This window comes from Dromiciops gliroides, chromosome 4 (assembly GCF_019393635.1).
Source record: "Dromiciops gliroides isolate mDroGli1 chromosome 4, mDroGli1.pri, whole genome shotgun sequence".
NCBI classification, from domain to species: Eukaryota; Metazoa; Chordata; class Mammalia; order Microbiotheria; family Microbiotheriidae; genus Dromiciops; species Dromiciops gliroides.
The window spans coordinates 139,566,441-139,573,668 of NC_057864.1; the positions used below are offsets into that span (position 1 = coordinate 139,566,441).

Consider the following 7,228-nt stretch of genomic DNA (forward strand, 5'->3'; position numbering starts at 1 on the left):
CTATTTGCAGCCTATGACCACATTCTAAGCTTTAAAGGGAACAAAAACCATTCAGGAACTAAAGGTGGAATAATGAGAAAAAACAAAAAAATATTACAAACAACAACAATAATAACAACAAAAACCCATAGCCCCACAACCTCCCCCAAACCCCCAAACCACTAATCAGAATTTTTTTTAAAAAATTAACAGATTTATAGACCCCCCCCCAAAAGGTATGAACAACTATGTAAAAACTGGAAGCCAAGGCTCAAAGAAAAAAAATATTTCCCATAAGAATTACAAGAATACTTAAAAGAAATGAAGCAAAATATTTTTAATAAAATAAAAGCTCTGTAGGAAAAAATAGAAGAATAAATAACTTAGAAGAGAAACTGCCCAAACCTAATCCTAGCAGCACATCTTGAAAACCAAAATAGACTGTTCCCCTATCCACCCCCTCGAATGACTTCATGAGACATCAAGAGATATGAGAACAAAATAAAAAGACTGACAAAAAAGGAGACAAACTAGGGTATCTGATATCAAAAACATCTGACCTAGAAAACAGGTTAGGGGAGATAATTTAAAAATCACTGGACTCTGAAAAATTTGATTTAAAAAGAAAACAACCCAGGGGCAGGGGGAGAAACAGGCCCCTGGCTGAGGTTTGTAAACATGTCTCTTTCCTTCTGGGCGTGTAGCAAGGTTGACACCAGAGAGAGAGCACTGAGGGAGGGGTTCTATCATACAGGGATATTGTTAGAGGCTGAACCCTGCAGTTATTGGTTTCTGAGACAGACTTAAAACCTTCTCCAGAGACTGGAGCTGGACACCTAAGATTGGCAGGTTTTTATTCTACCTTGAGCACAGACAGGAGCCCATCAGAATATTATGACTGAAGTTAAAGAGCCCAATTGTTGGGATATCATTTTTCCTTTGGAGGGTACTGAATTTCAGTAGCAGCCAAAGGCCTCTGAGTATGTCAGCAAGGGCATGGGATGAGGAGGCCAAAATGAAATATTCATAGTTCCCCTGGAATACACAGTAACCAAAGGAATACACACTATCCTCTTAAATGAATTGGGCAACATGATTCATGTGAGTCTCTTAGACTCTTGCAGGAGTGAGTTTGGTCTCCACAGAAGTCAGTATGAAAATGATGCTTAGTCAGATTGCCAGCAAACTGGTAGGGAAGGTGGAGCAAATGGCAGCCCAGAGATGCTGAAGTGCTCTGGCCAGGGTCAACAAATTATTGGAGAAAAGTCACAAAACAGAAAAGATGACAACAGCATGGCAGTTGAAGCTCTTATACCAAAAAAAAGGTTAAAAATTGGTAGTTGTGGAGATGAATGGCCCCTTTCAAGGAAAGAGCCTTGAAAAAAACTTTACTTGTGAGCAGTATTTGGGAGCCTTAAGAAGTAGTTATCACCTCAAGAGTCACATCCTCATTCACACAGGGACAAAGACATTTGAATGTGATGCATGTGATATGTGATTCATCTAGAAGTATTATTCGGAGTGCCACAACAGGTGCAGGTTGGGGAGAAACACTACCAGTGTGAATGATGGCAGCAGAGCTGGGCAGATAATTTGCTCAAACACAAATGGATGAGCCAAGGTTGTTACCACAAACCCCTGAATGGGCAACTTTCCCTCTAGGCATGGGGCCCAGGGCTGTGGGAAGGATCAGAAGAGTTTGCTGAAGATGCTGCTCCCTCTGGTTATTATTATACTGCCACCTCCCACACTTCCATGTGCCTTTTGTTTCTTCCCATCATGGAGGAAGAGAGTCAGAAACATAACCTACATCAGGGGAGGGAGCACCAGAGCCATAGCTCAGTAAATAATCTGAAATTTGAGGAGCTGGAGGGATTTCTCCAGCAATTCCTGGGAGGGTTGACCAACATTTCAACCTTTGATTAAGCCATGGAAAGGGACTCATGATATAGCGCCAACACAGAAAAGTGCATCACAGAGCCATGAACTCCACATGGAATGGAAACTGGAAAGGTGTGTGAATGTATATGTATATGTGGACCGTTGTATATATAGATATGAATATATATGTGTGCACAACATATATGCATGTGTGTGCATATGTGCATTTAATCTAAAAGTAATTTCACCAGGTGAAATGTGAACATAAATAACCTGAATACATTGTACCCCAGGACAAAAGAGGGACCATGATTTTAGTGGTCATTCCCCACAGATAGCATTCTGGTTGCATTTCACCTTCATTGTTTATACGCTTTGTACCTTACCTTCTTCTTTGATGCAGATGGGGAGCCAAAATGCCAGGAGCTGAGCTTACCATGGACTAAAGGAAGAGTTTCCTGGAAGATAGGGGCAGTTAGATGCAAATAAGAGTGAATAGGTATTTACTTTCCTCCAGTGGAGTAGCGAGAGTTGTACCCATACATGCTTATGCAGTGTGTATGACTTGATGGGGCTGGGTCAAATTCTCTTTGGAGGAATCAGTGGAAAGAGGGCCAGTGATAAGCCCCACCCCCCACCTTCTTGGGGATCTTCAACCTTGAGGGTTACTTCTATATAACTTAATTTTCTGATTTCCTTCCCTCATAGCCACAAAACTTCAAATAAAAGTAGATGGGTGGGGCAGCTAGGTGGCTCAGTGGATAAAGCACCACCCTGGATTCAGGAGGACCTGAGTTCAAATTCAGCCTCAGACACTTGACACTAGCTGTGTGACCCTGGGCAAGTCACTTAACCCCCATTGCCCCACACACACACAAAAAAAAGAGATGGGTTAGAAGTTCTGGGTGCCAAAAAGCAGATCATCACTGTGCCCTCTTGGGAATTCAACCAACTGCTTTATGTTAAGATTAGATTTAATTAAAATAAAATAAAAGATGAGACTTAATTTAGGTAATAACCTACTAAAGAGGTAAAGGAAACTGGTTTTACCCATTATCTCACTCCTAAGAGGGAAGAAGTCTTCCCCTGTACTTACCCACCTAAGTCCTATCACTGTTTGGAGATAAAGAAGGTTGCTTCCTCATAATGAAAGAATGAAAAGATCTTATTCCCTCCTTAATGACCCTCACAGCCCAGAATTGTGGGTGGGGTGAAGTGGATAGGTGTAATGACAGATAGAGCCAAGTGGACTTAGTTTAATTAATACTCCAATCCCCATGTCCCAATGCCCTAAAGTTTGTTAGGAGATTACAAGTATGTGTGTGTGTGTGTGTGTGTGTGTGTGTGTGTGTTAACACCTATGTGAATATTGTGGAATATACAGTAATGACAAATTGTCTCTCCCAAACCTAGTGTTCTTGGGAAACTGAGTAGCATCTGAGTATTTTCAGGGGATTTGTATATTAAGGATTTTGTCATTAAAAAAAACTGGGAACTTTGGTATTTCTTGCCCAAACTGAAAGCTAGGGATTCTTGAACAATGTCCATTTTTAATGAAATTACTCCTTTACTCAAGGATCTTTATGAAAGGTGCAGCAATGTCTTTATCCCTATCTCCCATCTTAGTCACTCTGGGAAAGTTGGATCACTTATCTGTGTCTTGGGAGTATGGTAGGATAGTAGGAGGTAAGACTAGATTTTAAACGGACTAGGAGGAAGGAATCTCTAAGAATTTATGTTCTCGGGCCAGCTAGGTGGCACAGTGGATAAAGCACTGGCCCTGGAATCAGGAGGACCTGAGTTCAAATCTGGCCTCAGACACTTGACACTTACTAGCTGTGTGACCCTGGGCAAGTTACTTAACCCTCAATGCCCTACCCCGCCCCCTCCCCAGAATTGTGGTCTATTTAGTCATTAAACTTGGTAAAAGAAAGAAGGAGGGGCAGCTTAGTGGTGCAGTGGATAAAGCACCAGCCCTGGATTCAAGAGGACCTGAGTTCAAATCCGGTCTCAGACACTTGACACTTAGTAGCTGTGTGAGCCTGGGCAAGTCATTTAACCCCCATTGCCTTTCAAAAATAAAAAGAAAAAAGAAAGAAAGAAGGAATCCTGCTTGTCAAAAGTGTGAATAGTCAGTGAAACCAGAAAGGAATGCTTGACTTTCAGATTCTACACTAGCAGTATTTGACACATTGCTCAAGTTTTCCCAGTTTTATTTTCACATTCATTTTCCCTGGTCTGAATTCTATGCATCTCCCCATTATGTGCAGTAAATGATTCTTGGGAGTTGGAGTCTTAATGAATGTTACCTAACTTCCTGGGTATCATGGAGGTAAGCAGTTCCTGAGGTCTAGAATTTCCTTACATGTCAAGAATGAGGAGTCTTATGAGAAGCAAAGATGGATTTAGAAAGATAAACCTCAAACAGCTCTTAACTGGGAAGGCTTCTTCCCACCCTACTCCTTTGCCTTGCAAGGCTAATTTTTTGGGCATGGGGGATCAGGTTTTCTATGGAGCTGGGAGAAAGTGTTGTAAATCATATGAATGGGTTATATGCTGATGTGTGTGCTCTAAGTCAGACTGCTTCTTCAGTTTTAGCCAGAGCAGCAGAAAGAATGGGGAAGGAACTAATAAGCAAGTAATAAGGGACTAGGCCAGGACAGCTCACAACCAGAACTACTTCTAGCCACTAATGTGACTAATTCTGTTGCCATGGGTGCTAAGGTTTTAGAGGAAGTGGTGGGTGGATGGAAGGAGGAGTGGTACACACCTACCCATCCAGGCCTAGGATCCTCACCTAATAGAAGAAACCACAGAAGATTGCAAGGACTCCTGGATTGAATCCTCACTGCCCTTCTCTGTGCTACAGATACTACAGCTGGGAGAAAGGGGAGATGAGGCAGTTTATGGGTGAGTTGGTATATCTACAAAGCATTTATACACATTCCTATATCTCCTCCATCTCCTCCCTTTCCTATTTTTGTCCACTTCAGCATCTAAGGGTAAAATGCAGCCCCTCACCAGCCCACAACAGCTGTTTAGCTACTGATAATGTTCCTTGGCTTGGGGGCTACAGGGCGAGTAGAGTCTCTTTGGCCCTTTGTTCCCAGCTCCCTCTTTCCACCATTCTCTACATGCCTTGAACTTTAATTTTCATCATTCCCATCATGCTTTAAATAATGTACTTATTTTGTTCTTAGGTGGTGGGGGGAGAAGTAGCAGGAGAGTAACAAATAGACAAGAAATTTTAAATGGTAGTTTTTATAAGATGTTATAAACATGTATCTTTTTACCATTCAAACTGCAGTGTATGTTCCTTTGTGACATATTTAAAATATTTTTAAAAAAGGGTTTTCTTAAAAAAAAACACTAAACAAAAACCCGGACACTATATTTCAAGATATAAATAAGAATTGCTCAAATCTATTAGAAAGGCAAAGTAAAACAGAGAAATAAAGGCTCCACCAATAATATCCTTAAAGCAAGCCATATGGGAGAAGTACCAGGAAAGTCATAGTTAAGTCCAAAGTTCTCAAATCAATGAAAAATAACTGAGAAAATCCAGAAAGAAGCAGTTTAAGTACCATGGAAAAATCATGAAGATCATATAAGACCTGTTAACCCCCCCAAATGAGAGGAAATCTTGAAATACAATGTTCCAAATGGTAAAAAAGAAATGTAGTTTACAACCAAAAATAACTTATCCTGGAAAGCTGAATATCACCCTATGAGGTAGTTGTTGTTTTTTATGGATGTTTAGTGGAATAGAAGAGTTTTAATCATTTCTGTTCAAAAACAAGAACTGAATTGAAACCTTGAAATATAAATAAAAAAGTCAAGAGAAATCAATTTAATTGAGTAATTGGAAAGAACTATAAAATAATGTAGTTCTAACATTCCAGTGGGAGAAAATAAATGTGTCCCTTCAGAATCTTAATGTCTTCAAAAGGAATTGGGGCAAGGTAAGGAGAAGTCAGAATTGAGAAACCTTTACTAAGTTCAAGGCAGTAGGTTAAGTGACAGAGATACAAATACAGGCAAAAAGAAATGTAGTCTAGCAGTTCATGTCTGAAGCAGGCTCATAGTGGAGGACTTGAAGAAGAACCAGACCAGGCTGGAGCTTTAGGCTAGATAGTCTGTTTCTTGAAAGGCAGTGAGCTCTCGAACTCATGACACAATCACTCCAAAAAATCCAAATAATGCCACAGGACTATTCCTGGAGCAATAAAACCCATAGAACATCCTGAAATCATCTTCCAACCAAGGACATCTTGGAAGGTCAGAAGGAGGGAGCTGCTATGCCGAGACAGGAGTGAAGCCCAACCCCACAGTCACCCTGACATAGATCCAGTCCCAGGAAGGCCTCTCAAGAGAAAGAGACCCCCAGAACCTCTGAATCAGCTGCAGTGCCAGTGTTGTCTGGAACTAAGCTCACAGTCTGGTGAGAGGGCTGAGCCTTTGGTAGGGGGGAGATTACAGGGGTCTCTGCTGGTGCTGAGGCAAAACTTGGGTTTTTCACTCCTGCTGTGAACCAGGAGGTAGGCTTGAGTAGCAGTGGCTCAGGTCAGGGAGGGGCACAGGATCATCAGAGCTGACAACCACAACATACAAAGCTGGTTGATTAGCAAATTGGTCTGGGGTCATCTACAGACCAAGGAATAGGCCAGGTGAGTGAAGAACCTGTTCCTCCTTAAATCATACCACCCGGGGCCTTATGAAGCTTGGTATAGTGAAGCCTGGAAAGAGTGCCCCATGTTAAGGAACCAAAAGTCAAGTAAAAAAAGGCAAGATGAGCAGACACAGAAAGGTGAGGACCATAGAAAGTTTGTTTCGTGACAAGGAAGATTGAAGTGCATCCTCAGAGTAACATGTCAATGTCAGGGCCCCTCTATCTAAAGCTTTCAAGAAATATATGAATTGGTCTGAGGCCATAGAGGCTCTCAAAAAGGACTTTGAAGATAAAGTCAGAGAGGTAGAGGAAATAATGGAAAGAGAAATGAGGGTGATGCAGGAAAGACAGGATAAAAAAGCAACAGCTTGTAAAGCCAAATTGGCCAAATTGAAAAGGAGGTACAAAAGCTCTCTGATGAAAATAATTGCCTAAAAATTAGAATTGAACAAATGGAAGCTAGTGAGTTTATGAGAAACCAAGACACAATAAAGGAAATACAAATGAATAAAAAATAGATGGCTATGTGAAATATCTTCTTGGAAAAACTGCTGACCTGGAAAATAGGTCCAGGAGAAATAATTTGAAAATTATTGGTCTACCTGAAAACCATGATGAAGGAAAGAGCTTAGACATTGTCTTCCAAGAAATTGTCAGGGAAAATTGCCCTGATATTCTAGAAGCAGAAGGTAAAATAGG

General features: G+C 41.0%; 1 pseudogene; it reads left to right on the forward strand.

The window, feature by feature from the left end:
• Window positions 1-1,641, forward strand: part of LOC122754708 — a 57,203-nt pseudogene extending 55,562 nt beyond the window's left edge.
• The last annotated feature ends 5,587 nt before the right edge of the window (window positions 1,642-7,228 follow it).